At 38.0% G+C, this 16450-nt stretch overlaps 1 protein-coding gene across 5 annotated transcripts in view; it reads left to right on the top strand.

Moving 5' to 3' along the window:
• Positions 1-16450, top strand: part of SPHKAP (SPHK1 interactor, AKAP domain containing) — a 195162-nt gene that overhangs the window by 34307 nt on the left and 144405 nt on the right. The window lies entirely within an intron of this gene.

Below are 16450 nucleotides of genomic sequence, written 5' to 3'. Positions count from 1 at the left end.
GCAGAGCATTCCTCATTCCTCAAATGTCAAAAGGTGGATGGTTTTCTACTTGCATGGAAACCTAGGACTGGCAGTGTTTGGGGGATACCCCTCAATGACCCAAGTATCCCTCTTCTCTCAACAAGAGTAGCCATACAACCTGGTGCAGCCAGAGAGGCAGCTTCTTGTGCTAACCCTCACTCGTGTCTGCATTGCTCTTCTCTGGGCTCCAATATCTCAATAAAACCAGAGCACCCCAAAGAAAAACAGTTCCAAAGACAGTATGGGACAAAAGTACCTTGTATTCTGTGAGGAAAACAGGGCATCCAGGAGAGAGCACAGGCTGGAGTCAGTTTCGTCTACGTTCGGATTCCGAATTAAGCCTCTTGATTAAATGCAACGGAGTAAACCAAGTTGCACTTGATTAAGTGCAACTGAGTAGGTTCGGATTCCAAATTAAGCCTCTTGATTAAATGCAACTGAGTAAATGCTAAGCCTGAGTCTCAGTCTTCTTAGAAATGTAACAGTCGAATAGCACCTCCCCTCCTGTGATGCTGTGAGGATTTAAAGTGGCAAATATAAAAATCCTGTCACAATGACTGGGGCAAAATAGGTGCTCTATAAAGTATGTTTATTACCATTGACTGAAGTTATCTCCCTTTGGTAACAACAAATCTTGTAAAGTGAATCATATGAGTCCCGTTTAACAGATGAGGAAACTGAAGCTCCGGGAGATTAAGGAATTTTCCCAAGGTCAAACTCTTAAAAGTGACAGTCGGGACCCAAGTTCCAGTCTTCTGACTTCTACATAGTAGCATCTTCACCACACCTTATGGCGTAAGAAATTTTCAAACTTTGACATATTTACATTAACTGCCAGTCTTCTCAGGTGGCATATATATTTAATGTGTAGATACTGTTATACATTGCCTTATTAATTCTACTGGTTTTAAATATTGCAATTGTAAACTATATCATCTTGTATTGATTTTTAAAAAACAGAAAATATGAGATTTCCACTCATGGTTTATATATATGATTTCTACTTATCTGATAGATTCATTAACATTGGTATCTCAGGACTATAGACTCTCACAGACAAAAGCATGGAGTTATAATTAAAAGTTCATCTTTATTAACTTACTTAAAGATAAATCACAAGATTTTTTAAGTGGTGCCATTATTGACCCTACCACATTTATGGAGCACTGACTAATTGTCAGGCATTGCCCTAAGTATATTGTGGAGTTCAATAGTGAATTAGATATTCTTTTCATTGCAAGAACTAAATAACAAATTTAGAAATAAAATATGGCAATTTTAATTCAACTCCACCTAAATTGGAAAATCCCCCTTCCTTCAATCTAAAATGCAAATGTGCCTTAAGATGGAGATTGGTACATATTAACACTGAGGGGTGAAGATATAATTACTGAATTTTATTTTTATAGATATTGTCTCCAAGAGGAAGAAAATATCCAATTCTTTGTCAGATGCATAAGTAGCTTGCTGGCACTATTCACAATAGCTAAGACATGGAATGAACTTATATGCCCATCAATGACAGATTGGTTAAAGAAAATGTGGTACATATACACCATGGAATATTATGCAGTCATTAACAAAGAAAAGGTCATGTCTTTTGTGGGAACACGGGTGGAACTGGAGGCTATTATCCTTAGCAAACTAATACAGGAACAGAAAACCAAATTCTGCATGTTCTCACTTATCAATGATGAGAACACATGGACACAAAGAAGGAAACAACAGCCAATGGTGTTAATTTGAGAGTGGAGGAGGAAAAGGAGCAGAAAAAATAACTATTGGGTACTGGGCTTAATGCCTGGGTGCTGAAATAATCTGTATACAAACTCCCATGACACAAGTTTACCTATGTAACAAACCTTCACGTGTAACCCCAAACCTAAAATAAAAGTTAAAAAAAATAGTAATAAGTAGCTTGCTAGAGGATTTTTAGGACAGTGAAAATACTCTCACTCTGTTTAATACTATAATGGTGGATATATGTGTCACTTTTCCAAACCTATAGAATACACAAGGCCAAAAGTGAGCGCTAATGTGAACTGTGGGCATTGGGTGATTACGATGTGACAGTGGGGGGTTCATCCATTGTAACAAATGTACCACTATGGTTGGGGATATTGACAATGGGAAGGATGTGTGTGGAGGAGCAGGCGGTACATGGGAACTCTCCGGACCTTCCTGTTAAATTTGCTGTGAACCTAAAATTGCTCTAAACATAGTTTTGAAAAAAAAAGAAAACCAAACAATTTCTCTAATGTGAAAGGCAAAAACAAAAGCAAAAAAAAATCTGAGGGGAGAAAACCTAAGATGAAAAATACATCTGGGATGTTTGTTATCCAGGGATCATGTAATTAAATATTTTCCAGGCCAATGATTGTAATGAAAAGGAGTAGGCTCACAAGCCACACTTTAGAGGGGTCCCGAGTTTGCCAGTTACTGCCCAGTGTAGCCCCATTTACCACATTTTCCAGAGAAGACAGAAACTCAGTATTTTTTAGGTACGTTCTTTCAGTCTTCAATTGTTATCAGCTGATTAAAAATATTTAACACTGTGCAGGCCAACATGGCTCCCGCTTTCTCAGTTCTGTTTATACTCTCATTGCTAAATGTTTTTGATATAAAACTACTTCTATTTTAAGTTTACTATATTTTTATTTATAACTTTTTAATATCTAACAAGCTGTACTTTTTAAAGTCCTAAAAGCAAAAGGCATTCATGATGGGAATTAAGTTAACTAAATTAAGTGGAAATAATGTATAATTGTAATAATAGAAACTCCAGGTACATTCTGGAGAACCATTCATTGAATCCTAATATGCCTGCCAAAATGAGAGCCAAAATCACCTGGGCAAGCTTAGCCTCCCAACCCTTTCTTAACGAATATTCTTTAATCCCATTTCAACATGCTACATGTTTGATTCTTCTTTAACAATTTTTCTACAGGCTTTAAATATTTTCTAAATACTCCCCATAATATATACTAAATGTATACAAAATATAGAAGGGACAAGAAATCCAATAAAGGGCTCAATAAATCTTGGTGTCCACTAAGGTAGTTAAAGAAAAATGAAACCAGTAGTATTGGCCATTCTGACACATTAGGACATTAGAAGATACTGCTTTTAAGAGCATTCCTTGTTGTGGTATGATGACGTTGTTGTTTTAAACTGTGTCAGAATCTCTATCCAGCCGACTCCAAGAGGTTTGGCTCTTGGTTTAAGTCTCGTTATCCAGAATCCGTGAAGTGCTCCATAGTCAGAGATATGGGGGCGGCAAGATATAGACTCATAAACAATTATCTCTGATAAAGGATCCTTCTCAGGCAGGGCTAAAGATTTTGCCATGGGATGTTATCTTTGGCTTTAAGGCAGTATTTGCTGGCTTTATTGGTCTTGTCGCTTTTTCCAGTCACATCAGTCCCCTTTACTGTGGCAGCTAAATTATCTGTTATCTTTGGTGGGACCCGTGACAAAGCAGTAACCTACGTATTAAGACTGAAAATTTCATTTGAGTTGAAAGGAAAGCATTATTTAATAATCAGAAAATTTCCTCAGAACTCTTACGTGTAATAGAATTTCACATTTCCTGTTTGTTCCTTTCACATGCCTATTTGTTTATATGCACTAGATTTCAAAATATCTTTATATGACCCATTTTAAAATAAAGAACTTTTTCTAGTCACAAAATAATATATATTAAATATATAAAACATATAGAAAGGGGTAAGAAAAAATATCACAAATAGCTACATTATCCAAAGATAGCTGCTATTAACATTTTCATGTTTCTATGTATATGAAACTATGTATGTATTTGTTTTAATGAACTCATTGATTCAACAAACATTTCCTGAGCATCTACGATATGCCAGGCATTATTCTTGGACTGGAACTACATCGTGGAAAACCAAAAAAGGTAAGTGCATTCATGAAATTTATAATCTGTAGGCCATGGGGTGGGAGCAGACAAGGAGAGGCACATAAAATAAATAATAAACACAGGAAACAAATACATTCTATAGAACATTGGAACATCATACTGATACTCAGAAAAATACATCAGGGTAGGAGAGACTGGGCAAACAGAGATAAAGAGGCCTGCGTGGCAATTCTAGTTAGGGGAGTCAGAGGAAGTCTCATTGAGAAGGTGACATTTGAGAAACAGCTGAAAGAAATAATGAAGTAAGATGTGCAGATCACAAGGCACAGAGCATTTCCAGCAGAGGCAACTGTTAGGGAAGGCCCTAAGACAGCAACTGTGCCTGGCCTGTTTTAGGAACAGCAGAGAGGCCAGTGTGGCCAGAGTGATTTGATAGAGAGAGAAGGCAAAAAGACAAGGTCACAGAGGTAACAGAGGGTCCATGCATGCAGGACTTGGTAGTCCGTGGCAAGGACTTACAATTTTGCTTGAAGTAAAATGCAGAGCTTCTGCAAGATCTTAAGAACAGAAATGACCTGAATGTCTGGGCGTGGTGGCTCACACCTGTAATCCCAGCACTTTGGGAGGCTAAGGCAGGCAGATCATCTGAGGTCAGGAGTTCGAGATTAGCCTGGCCAACATGCTGAAACCCTTGTCTCTACAAAAAAAAAAAAAAAAAAAAAAAAAAAAAAAAAAAAGCCAGGTGTTTTGGCTTGGCGTGCACCTGTAATCCCAGCTACTTGGGAGGCTGACGCAGGAGAATTGCTTGAACCTGGGAGGCGGAGGTTGCAGTGAACCAAGATCACGCCACTGCACTCCAGCCTGGGTGACAGAGTGAGACCCCCATCTCAAAAATTAAAATTTAAATTTAAAATTTAAAAAATTTAAAAAGAAAGAAATGACCTGAATGGACTTATATTTTTATTGTCATTATTATTATTTTAGAGACAGGATCCAGCCCTGTTGCCCAGGTTGGGGTGCAGTAGTATGATCATGGCTCACTGCAGCCTGAAACTCCTGGTCTCATGTGATCCTCACACCTCAGCCTCATGAGTAGCTGGGACCATGCCATGATGCCCAGCTAATATATGTATATATATATTATTTCGTTTCACCATCTGTCTGCATAAACAACTAGAAATCATTTGACAGCCTCGTCCCCAGAGATATGGGGGAGGCAAGATATAGACTCATAAACAATTATCTGTGATAAAGGATCCTTCTCAGGCAGGACTAAATGTATATATATATTTTTTTTTTTTTCATAGAGACAGGATCTCATTATGTTGCCCAGGCTGGTCTTGAACTCCTGGCCTCAAGCTATCCTCTTGCCTTGGCCTCCCCAAGCACTGAGACTACAGGCGTGAGCCACTGCACCTGGCCCAGTCTTATATTTTAAAATAACACACCTATATCAATAGTTACACAGTGTAATATTTTGCACTCACCTGTGTTCAGTTAACATGGGAACATTTTCCCATGACATTTTTGAGGGCAAAGGGGCATCATCTTCATGTCTGCGTACTAACCTTATCAATGTACTTATTGGTGAACATATTTCTAATGTTTAGGATTTTTTTTTCAATTAAGAATAACAAATTGAGTATCTCAGTGTGTAAGTCTTTGGTTTGGTGTCTATCATCTAAAATAGATTCCTCGTGGAAAGCATTGCTGACTAATAGGCATGCATGGATAAGAGTTGTGGAAAGTATGGGCAGGTGGTTTTCAAAAATGTCATATGAATGTGTACTCCCAGAAGCAACATGCAAAGCAACACTCTTTTTTTAACTTTTATTTTAGGTTAGGGGGTACATGTGAAGTTTTGTTATATAGATAAACTCATGTCATGGCGGTTTGTTGTACAGATTATTTCATCACTCAGATATTAAGCCCAGTACTCAGTAGCTATTTTTCCTTGTCCTCTCCCTCCTCCCACCCTCCACCCTCCAAAAGGCCCCAGTGTGTGTTGTCCTCATCTAGGTGTCCGTATGTTCTTGTCATTTAGCTCCCACTTAAAAGTGGTAAAGTGCAGTATTAGGCTTTCTCTTCCTGGGTTCGTTTGCTAAGGATAATAGCCTCCAGCTCCATCCATGTTCTCACAAAAAACATGATCTTGTTCTTTTTTGTTTTATGGCTGATAATATTCCAGTAACACATAATCTTTTTTTTTTTTTTTTTTTTTTTTTTTTGAGATGGAGTCGATTGCTCTGTTCCCCAGGCTGGAGTGCAGTGGCGCCATCTCGGCTCACTGCAAGCTCTGCCTCCCCGGTTCGTGCCATTCTCCTGCCTCAGCCTCCCGTCCAGTAACACCTTATTTTGATTAACAGAATACTATATGTTTTCTTAATTTCAGAGAGCAACAAAATTCATCCCTTCACTTATTTATCAACAAAGATTTCTTAAAATGTACACTCTGCCCAGCAGTCCCTGGGCACAACAGAATGGTGTACGCTTATGCTCTTCACATGCAGCTATGTTTCTTCTCTCTCCTCTTTTACTCCCCTTCACTTCATTATACCATTTTCATATGACTGCCTTTAACTGTAAACGATCAACATGAACGTCTCAAGTCAGAGTCCCATTCCATGTCTAACCTTCAGTAACATTTCCTTAATTCAATTCCATTTGGTGGTGTTTGTGATAAGTGAAGCAGGGCCTCCACAGAACCGTAACTCCCAGAATCCCTAGAGGGGAGGATTTTCCAATCAAATTAAGAAGGCAAACAGAAAAAGAGAAATAGACATTAAATACAAATAGTTATTATATATTTTTAATGTAATCATTAATTTTTTTCCAATAAAACTAACATTTTAGCAATACAACTACTTTTCTCTGGAAACACTTTCAATTCATATTTTTCACTAATATCAGATTAGTCTTCTGTAAGCTTTAGAGCTTTGCTTTAATGATCTCAATATTTTCCCATGATAATTGATATAAAATTGTACACATGAACAGGCTGCACCTTTGTATTGTCTTAGAATAATTGATTAAATTCTGTGTTCTCTTGGATTTAAAAAAAAGTCTTTGTAATTCTTCATTTTATAATCTAATGTTAATAGTTAATAGTCAGCAGAAGAATAGGAATTTCTCATTGTATATATTTTGGAATCCTAGCTCTAAGAAAAGTGTCACTATAATAAATATTTATGCAATTTATTCAAAAATGTGCATATATTAATGTTGAATATCAAAGTGTGCTGAAAACCTATCAAGGAGTAAATAGATTTACAGGACTTCATGTGGTATTATTTCTCAGTTTCATATTGAGTACTCACCTGTGCTAGGTGCTACATGACTCCTTTACAGGAAATAGCACCATGAAACCACCACAACAGTCTCATGACAAAGCTTCTATTATCATCTGCATTTTACAGATGAGAAAACTAAGGTTTAGAGAGGGTTGAGTAACAGATCCAACTCCATCTCTCTAGTAACTGGTAGAGATGGAATTTGCCCTTAGATTCTTGAATGCCAACACACTAGGAACTGGCTTTATTTAGACTCATTTAGATGACGTGGTCACAGAAGCAAAGAATTTAAAGGAGTGTTAGAGATCGCAGTGGAAAATAACATGGTATGGTGTTGAGAGCAGCAACTGAAATCTTAGGTCTGTTATTTGGCAGCAATATAATCTTGTCGTATTAGGCTGTTTTTTTGCTATAAAGAAATACCTGAGACTGAGAAATTTATCAGAAGAGAGGTTTAATTGGCTCATGGTTCTGCAGGCTGTACAAGAAGCATAACACTGGCATCTGCTTCTGGGGAGGCCTCTGGAAGCTTACAATCATGATAGGAGACAAAGGCGGAGTGGGCATGTCACATGGCAAAAGCCGAAGAGAGTGAGAGGGGGGTGTCATCCACTTTTAAACAGCCAGGTCTCACAAGAAGTCACTCACTATTGTGAGGGCAGCACCAAGGAGATGATGCTAAGCCATTCATGAGAGATCCACCCCCATGATCCAATCACTTCCCACTATGCCCCACTTCTAATACTGGGGATTATAATTCAACATGAGACTTGGGAGGGGACACATATCCTAACTATATCACTTGGATTACATGTTAACCTTATCAATCCTCAGTTTCTCCTCTATAAAATGGGTATAATGAAATTAGTATGTAAAGCACACTATAGAGTGCTCAGCACCTGCTGTGCATTAAATGAGGGTAAATTCTGTTAGAAGTAGTATAAAGAAGATCATATATCAGAGTGAGGCATCTGCTCAAGTGGTTTGATGGAAGAACACGGGAATATGAAGCAATCATGGTAACATACATTCTGAATGTCCCTGAACTACAGTCTAGATTTAGCAGAATGCAGTGATACACATAGTGTGCTTTGACTATCTGAAAAATATATACCTCATTTTTTTTTTTTTTTTAGAAATAAATAACTCTAGGCCGGATGCGGTGGCTCACGCCTATACGCCTATAATCCCAACACTTCAAGAGGCCAAGACAGGCACATCACCTGAAGTCAGGAGATCGAGACCAGCCTGGCCAACATGGTGAAACCCCATGTTTCAATACAAAATACAAACATTAGCCCGGCATGGTGGTGGGTGCCTATGATTTCAGCTACTGGGGAGGCTGAGTCAGGAGAATCACTTGAACCCAGGAGGTGGAGGTTGCAGTGAGCTGAGGTCATGCCACTGCACTCCAGCCTGGGCAAAAGAGCAAGACTATCTCAAAAGAAAAAGAAAAAAGAAAAGAAAAGAAAGAAAGAAAAAAAAAATAAAGAAATAAAGAACTCTAGGGATAAATATTTCTATAGTAACCATCTAGTGGTATTCACATATATATATGCACATATTCATGCAAAATTAACTTAGCAGCAGGAATGTGTACTTTCTATCTTACATTAAAATGATGTTTTTATACACATTATTTGTAGGACACACATTTTGAAAAAATTCCTCCATAGCCTTCATTAAAAAATGAAAGAGAAAGAGAAAGAGGCTAAGTCATCATGCTCACTTGCCTGATCCTTTTTCGGAATCAGGGATTATATTTGGGGTCTTGGGAAAGCCTGAGATTGTGAAACAGCTTTTAAAGATATAAAACTAGTCAATCTATAAAGTAGTAATCAAACCATAGGAAATAACTTGTTATTGTCTCCTTAATGAGAGATAATATATCAATTTACAAAGCACAGATTGTTCAATAAGTGTGATTTTATATTGTTATATAATCTCCAATAATATTCTGTTTGGAAGTACAGCTGTTTTCTTACATTAGGAAGTTTATTATTTGATTGTCTTTTCTAATGTAATCCAGATATTTTATACAGTATCTGTTTAAAAAGAGATTTTACTGCATATATCTGATAGATTTAGAGTTGCCTAAATAAAAAAGCATTAATTGAACAATATTCAATGTAATGTTTTAGAGAAAACATTATATTGGCTATTGCTGAAAAAAGATTTCAGAACTGAAAACAGGGAATTTATCCACTATTGGTATTTACAAATTATATCTCAAATGAAATAACAATATTAAACAGTGTCTTTGCTTATCATCTTTTTTTAATAATCAAGATTGAATTAGAGGATAGCTAAATTTGAGGCCATTCTTTCTTCTAAAAATGGGACACTTGTTTTATGATTAATAATGAATGACCTGTTTATATTTTCTTTATTGCCACTTACCAATACCTCAAAAAGTGAAACCCAAACTCAGGTCTGCAACAACATTTTCACCAATCTGAAGACAAAAACTGTAATAAAATGTTTTCGCCCATCTTTTCTTGAAAAGAAATATCCTTCATTCTTGGATAATACATCACAGTGTCTTGCTACACTGTTACAAAGCCCTTTATTTGAAGAATGATGGTTAAAGCAGAAATATAAGGGGTTTTCTTGAAGTTTATTTGGGAAAATAAAAGGCTGGGCCCTTTATAACATTATTCCTGCCATGCTTATTTTAATTTTACTGGTCTAGGAGATGAAGAAGTCTGGAATTTATTTTACAGCTATGAAGCCACCTTTAAGTATTGAAACAGGACATACAATGATGGCTTCTAAATATTTTCAAGGTTTGGTAATAGTTTCCTATGACACATTTTCTAAAATCCTACAGAACAAGTGAGGATTTTGTAGGTCTTTCAGCTACCAATGAGTTGGTGACATATTTAATTTGCATGAATGACATGACATGTCCAACCTAGGAAAGAAAGAAAAAAAACATAAACTTCTTACCTAGGAGGTGAAACCAGAAAAATGTACACCGCAGTAAATGAAAAATTTTGCACTGGATACATATTTAAATTGTTAAAACAAATTTTATGCAAGCTATTGCAGTAGGAGAGAGAGCTGTCGGTGCAGAACTGAGGTTAACTCCTAATACAGCAGGGACAATTGGGGATTTATACCCCACAGGCAGAGTGAAGGCGTCAGGGTCAGTGAACAGAAAATTACTAAGAGGGGATGTCAACAGCAGGGGATTCTTACTAAACTGTCCTAACGGGGTGCTTACTACACCGGCCAAGGACTTAAGTATCAAAAGTGGGTGGATGAGGAAGTTGATCAGATATTTGGATGTGAGAATTCTTTCTAAACTGACTTAGCAGGATCCTCCTCTACGGCTGGGCTCAGCAGGCCAAGGTCCAGGCCTAGCTGAGAAGATGTCTTAAAGGAGCTTGACTAAAGTTTGGTCAAGAAAAGAGTCTTTGTCAAGATTGGTTAGAAGAGGAAGATAGGAGACACTAACACCTCATGTGATGTTTAAAACAAGTCAGTTTTTGAAAAATTGACCTAAACCTCTGGGCTTCATGTAACAGGTAAATTACTTTGGATAATTTAAGAGGGTAAAATAAGAACATTCACTTGAGAAAATTTTCATTTTGAACTGAAGTGAAGGCATATTTTAAAATCCTCTCAATTTTTGGTTGTCATACGTTGTTAAATTCATTTTAATGACAACATCTCAATTCCTTGCTCAAGATCTCTTCTGGTAGCTCTGAGTTTTAATTTTTTTTTCTAGTGTTGAGATTAAAGGATTTAATATAAAGCTCAAGAGTAGATATCCCTAATAGGGTTGAGACAATCAAATGAATTATAATTACTACATTTCACCAAGAGCATTCTTTAAGGAGGGAGAAGACAAGAGCGAATCTTAATCTTTTAGAATCTGTTAAAATGGTTTAACTTTACACTGTGTTTACTTGACATTTTAGCAAGCATAACAGCAGAATCTCTTTTCATTAGAACTATCCTGGGAAATTCTTTAAATTATCTTCTCAGATGTGGCTTATCTCACCATCTGTCAGCACTGCAGAAAATTTAGCATTAAATTCAAACACTTGTTTATGCCTAATTTTTGAGGTTAACCAGGATGTTCAGAAAGATAAGAACAAACAACCTCAATAAGTGCTTGTTGGGCATCTCCCACTGACTGGCACTGTCTTGTGTCCTAAGTGATCCCCTGCCCTTTTAGAACTTACAGCCTAAACTGGAAAGAGACAAATATTACAAAATTGCATGCCTTTTGGACAAGTGCTAAAACAAGATATGGCTCAGAGTGCTGTTGGAATACACAAGAAGAGTGTCTCTCTCACTTCCTGGGTTGGAGTGGGATGGGAATATGTGGGTGGAAACGAGGCAGGAGCGTAAGTGTGTTTGTGTGTGCATGGGGCACTGGAGGTGTGTGGGAGAGAAGTGGCCTCCTTGGCAGGGGGAAGAGAGAAGGGAGGTACCAGAGGTAATTTATAAGCTGAGACCCAAAGGATAGAGTAGGAATTATCAAGAAGGGAAGGTGGGGACTAGGTAGAATATTCCTAAATGAAGTAATATCATGAGGATATTACACCTAAACCTCTTTATCTCTGTTTGCCCAATCTCTTTTACTCTGATCTATTTTTCTCAGTATCAGAATGGTGTCCCACAGGCAAATGGAAGGTTAATTCAATTTAATATGTTACGTAGTGTTTCTCAAACTCTAATGGATGTATAAATTACCTGCGTTTAATGTCAATATGCAGATTCGGATTTAATAGTTCTGAGTTTCTGGGTGTCTAACAAGCTCCCAAGTGACACCAGTGCTGCTGGTCCCTGGACCAAACTTTGCATCACAATATATAGACAGCTCAGTTTCCAGTAACTGGATACATCTGTCTCTAGGGAAATAACTGGATATTCCCTAGTCTATTTTCACTATTGATGTGACCTACTTCTTCATACTGCATGAGTCACTGCAGTGGTAGCAGTACAGTGGCAACTTAGCATCTCATTTATTAATATATGAAATTGTTCTATAAAGAAAGCTGCTTTATGGAAATCTGGTTTAAAATCACTACTTTCAATTTGGTTTTGTGCCTTCTTTCCCATGTTTATCTACATCCTCACTGAAACACACTTAACGGTTTCAGCATGGAACCAGTCTGAAAGGTTGTGCTTAATAAATATTGTCAACACTTGTCAAAATCAAAGGAAAATCTCCCAGGGAAGAATTTGACGCCTTACCCATTAGGAGCAAGTTATAAAGCTGTACTGTATCTTGACAGCAATTCTTTTAATGTCAATTTCAGCTCATTTTGATAAATGTATGAGTTTCATATCACTGCCATCTCTGCCTCATCCTGTAACAGCAAATGTTCTGCTTCTCTAGAGATCAAGGACAGCATCATTGTAAATACTCTAAAAATTCTTTCTCCATCCAAAAGGTATGGGAACAGACTGGGCCATGTTGTAAAGTTACCTACTGGAAATGCACACTCACGTTACATGCTTTAAAACATAAGCCTACCTACATTTTCTTTGATATTAGGCATCATTAAAGTGATACACAATGTGTTTCACAAGATGCATTTGCTTTAAATATGGGTGCAGTGGAGTTGCATTATACTTGTCATCTAGTAGTGCATTAACTTTTGCCCCACCATGTGACTCAACTTCCTCATTTAATACTCACAACGATGAACAACTACATATGTGCATATATATATAGTTAAATTTATTTATTAATGCTATACAGGCTTAGCATTAGAACAAATGGCATCAGCCTTGCGAGCAAGCAAAAAAAACATTCTAATGCCCTTCCATACCTTCGTTTTCAACTAGGATTGTACAGTCACCTTAGAGGCAGAAAAACTTTCATACCAAGGTATCTGTAGGTAGACTTGTCATTACTTCCTTCTATTAGATGAGCTCAGCAGTTCTTAAACTTTTGGGTGCATAAAACGTACTGTAGCAGATTGTCTATCTGAAGCCATCAATAAAAGTGCTTCATGGGCAAATAAGTAGTTTTCAAGGCTGACCTTTCAGTTTTCTCTATTTTTACATTACCCCAATTTTGGACCTAACCATCTCTGCCTAATTTAGATGTGATTTCCTTCTAGAGTGACCAGAGGCTGTTGTTGAAGTGCTTTTTGGCTTTTTTTTTTTTTTTTTTGAGATAGAGTTTCGCTCTTGTTGCCCAGGCTGGAGTGCAATGGCGCGATCTCGGCCCACAACAACCTCTGCCTCCCGGGTTGAAGCGATTCTCCTGCCTCAGCCTCCTGAGTAGCTGGGATTACAGGCATGCACCACCACGCCCGGCTAATTTTGTATTCTTAGTAGAGATGGGGTTTCTCCATGTTGGTCAGGCTGGTCTCGAACTCCCGACCTCAGGTGATCCAAGCACCTCAGCCTCCCAAAGTTCTGGGATTACAGGTGTGAGCCACTGCACCCAGCCTCGAAGTGGTCTTTCTACGATGTTTCATATCTGGAAGAAGCAGCCTCAGATCTGTGTCAGCCTTTCTTCTCAGTTTGCCCATTTCCTACTCCTGCAGTCTCTAGCCCTGTGAAAAGTCATGGGAGATGTCTTTAGCACTGGGCATAAGTCCAGGGATGGCCTGCATGGAAGGGATCTACTAGCCCATCAGAGCTGCCTGGAGGACACAGTAGCAACAGGACATAGAGCTGTGGGACCCTACATCCTGTCTCCCTGAACTGGGAGCCTTCGCTGGCTCCTAGAAGGAGTCATATAACTTGACTTAAAGGTCAAGTTTTTATAGATCAAAATTAGCTTGGTGCATGGCCTTATCTTCCACATGTAAACTGTTTAGAACCTAACAATGATAGCTGTTTGGCCTTTTGGTAAAAGCCAAACTGTCCTGTGGACAAGAAAGCATTCAAAGAGATGTCCACGCTTGGGTTTGAAGTAAGTGGCAGCCTGAAAAGTTATAGGCTCACATGGTAGGAAACCTGTAAAGATAGGGGCTGAAAACTTAGGTCATCTCTGATATTTCGCCAAGTGACTTCCAGAGCTGTGAGGGAACCACAGACTTTAGTCCAAACATGTCATTTATAAATGATGAGGCTAAGACTCAGAAAGGCTAGGTGGCAGAATAGGTCGGGATTGGCAGCCAGGAAATGGAGCTAATTTCTTTTTCTTGCTTTCTTCCTCTATTTCTTTCCTTCCTTCTTTCTTTCTTTCCTTCCTTCCTTCCTCCCTCCCTCCTTCCCTTCCTTCCTTCCTCTCTCCCTCCCTCCTTCCTTCTGTCTTTCTCCCTCCCTTCTCTTCCTTTTTCTCCCTCTTTCTTTCTCTTTCTTTATCTCTCTCTCTCTCCATTCCTTCCTTCCTCTCTCCCTCTCTCCTTCCTTCTTTCTCCCTCCCTTCTCTTCCTTTTTCTCCCTTTCTTTCTCTTTCTTTATCTCTCTCTCTCTCCCTTCCTTCCTTCCTTTCTTTATTTCTTTCTTCTTTCTCTCTTTCTATTTTTCTTTCCTTCCTTCCTCTCTTCCTTCCTTCCTTTTTTTATCTTTTCTCAGCTAAGCAAAGATAATATTGGTGTTATCCTTTCGTGTACATTAGGTTCACTCTAGCCCTCAAGCGACAATTGCTCAAAAAGTAATATATAAAAAATTTTAACAAAACAGATTTTATTTGAATTACTCTGTGCAGATTTTGCCTGAATCTATGATTTGTTACACAGCACAGTCAGTGGTCATTTTTTAAAATGTCATTCCATAATAATGGAAATGCCAAAAGACTATACTAATGCCCTGTTTGACTTATGGTTAATTGAAAATTGATTAATTTAGTGCTTGAAACATGAGAGTTATAGGTTAGTTAGAAATAAATTGTTTATTTAACTGATCTTTTATTTAGCACTTGTTTTAAGAGAAAACATCTACATGTTGCATTGAAAATTTTATACAGAACTATCAGATCATACTCCAAAAGTACATGTTAGTGAATTGTGCATGTTCCATGTGGTCAACAACAAAAATTAAACCTATAGACTTAAGCTATCAGTACATTTTAAAAGTCCAAATTATTATATTTTTAGAAGAAGAATATTTAGAAATGCATATAACATTTAGATAATTTTTTATATTTACATGAGGTTTAATTTTGAGTTTCCAGTCATATTATTTTAAAAGTTTGATAATAATTTTCATTTTTATCACGTGTTGAAAATGTAGAAGTAATTTATTTATTTATTTATTTTTTTGAGATGGAGTCTCACTCTGTGGCCCAGGCTGGAGTACAGTGGCACCATCTCAGCTCACTGCAACCTCCGCCCCCCGGGTTCAAGCTATTCTCCTGCCTCAGCCTCCCAAGTAGCTGGGACTACAGGCGTGCACCACCATGCCCAGCTAATTGTTTGTATTTTAGGAGAGATGGGGTTTCACCGTGTTGCCCGGGCTGGTCTCAAACTCCTGAGCCCAGGCAATCCACCGGTCTCGGCCTCCAAAAGTGCTGGTATTACAGGCATGAGCCACCATGCCCAGCCTTTTTTGTTTGTTTGCTTTTGTTTTTTTGAGATAGGGTCTCACCCAGGCTGGAATGCAGTAGCGGGATCTCAGCTCACTGCAACCTCCACCTCCCAGGTTCAAACGATTCTCATACCTCAGCCTCCTTTGTAGCTGGGATTACAGGCACATGCCACCTCACCTGGCTCTTTTTTTTTTTTTTTTTTTTTTTGTATTTTCAGTAGAAACAGGGTTTCACCGTGTTGCCAGGCTGGTCTCGAACTCCTGATCTCAAATGATCTGCCTGCCTCAGCTTCCCAAAGTGCTGCGATTACAGGCATGAGCCACCATGCTCAGCCAATTTTAAATATTTTAAAAATATTTATACAGCTCTGTACGTAGTCAAGACCATTAAGATTTGACGGAGATAGGGGGAGGGATATAAGTCTATAATTTTAGAGGTAGAGAATTTGAGGAGCTATCTCCAGCCACAGGAATGGTAAAGACATTACCTGCATTTTCTAAAGTCCACATTTTTTAATGGTACTATTCTGAGTCCAGACTAAAATTATATTTTACCTCCATTTTAAAAAATAAAATAAATATTTTGTTATGTGTTGGTGTTTTCAGAGCTGAATTAATGTGGCAATTGAGAAAAATTTATTTGAGTTTTAAAGCTGCTTGCTTAAGAGAAGATGCTAACAAGAATAGTAGTCAGACAGATGCAATGATGTCCATCAAAGCACTGTGGAAGGCATTGGGCTGCACTTTTATGGTCACAGTAGGATCATCTGTAGTGGTTCTGCTAATTACAAAAGTGTATGCAACAAAG

The sequence above is a fragment of the Symphalangus syndactylus genome, chromosome 8 (genome assembly GCF_028878055.3).
Source record: "Symphalangus syndactylus isolate Jambi chromosome 8, NHGRI_mSymSyn1-v2.1_pri, whole genome shotgun sequence".
Lineage (NCBI taxonomy): Eukaryota > Metazoa > Chordata > Mammalia > Primates > Hylobatidae > Symphalangus > Symphalangus syndactylus.
This window is presented reverse-complemented; position numbering and strand designations above follow the sequence as displayed.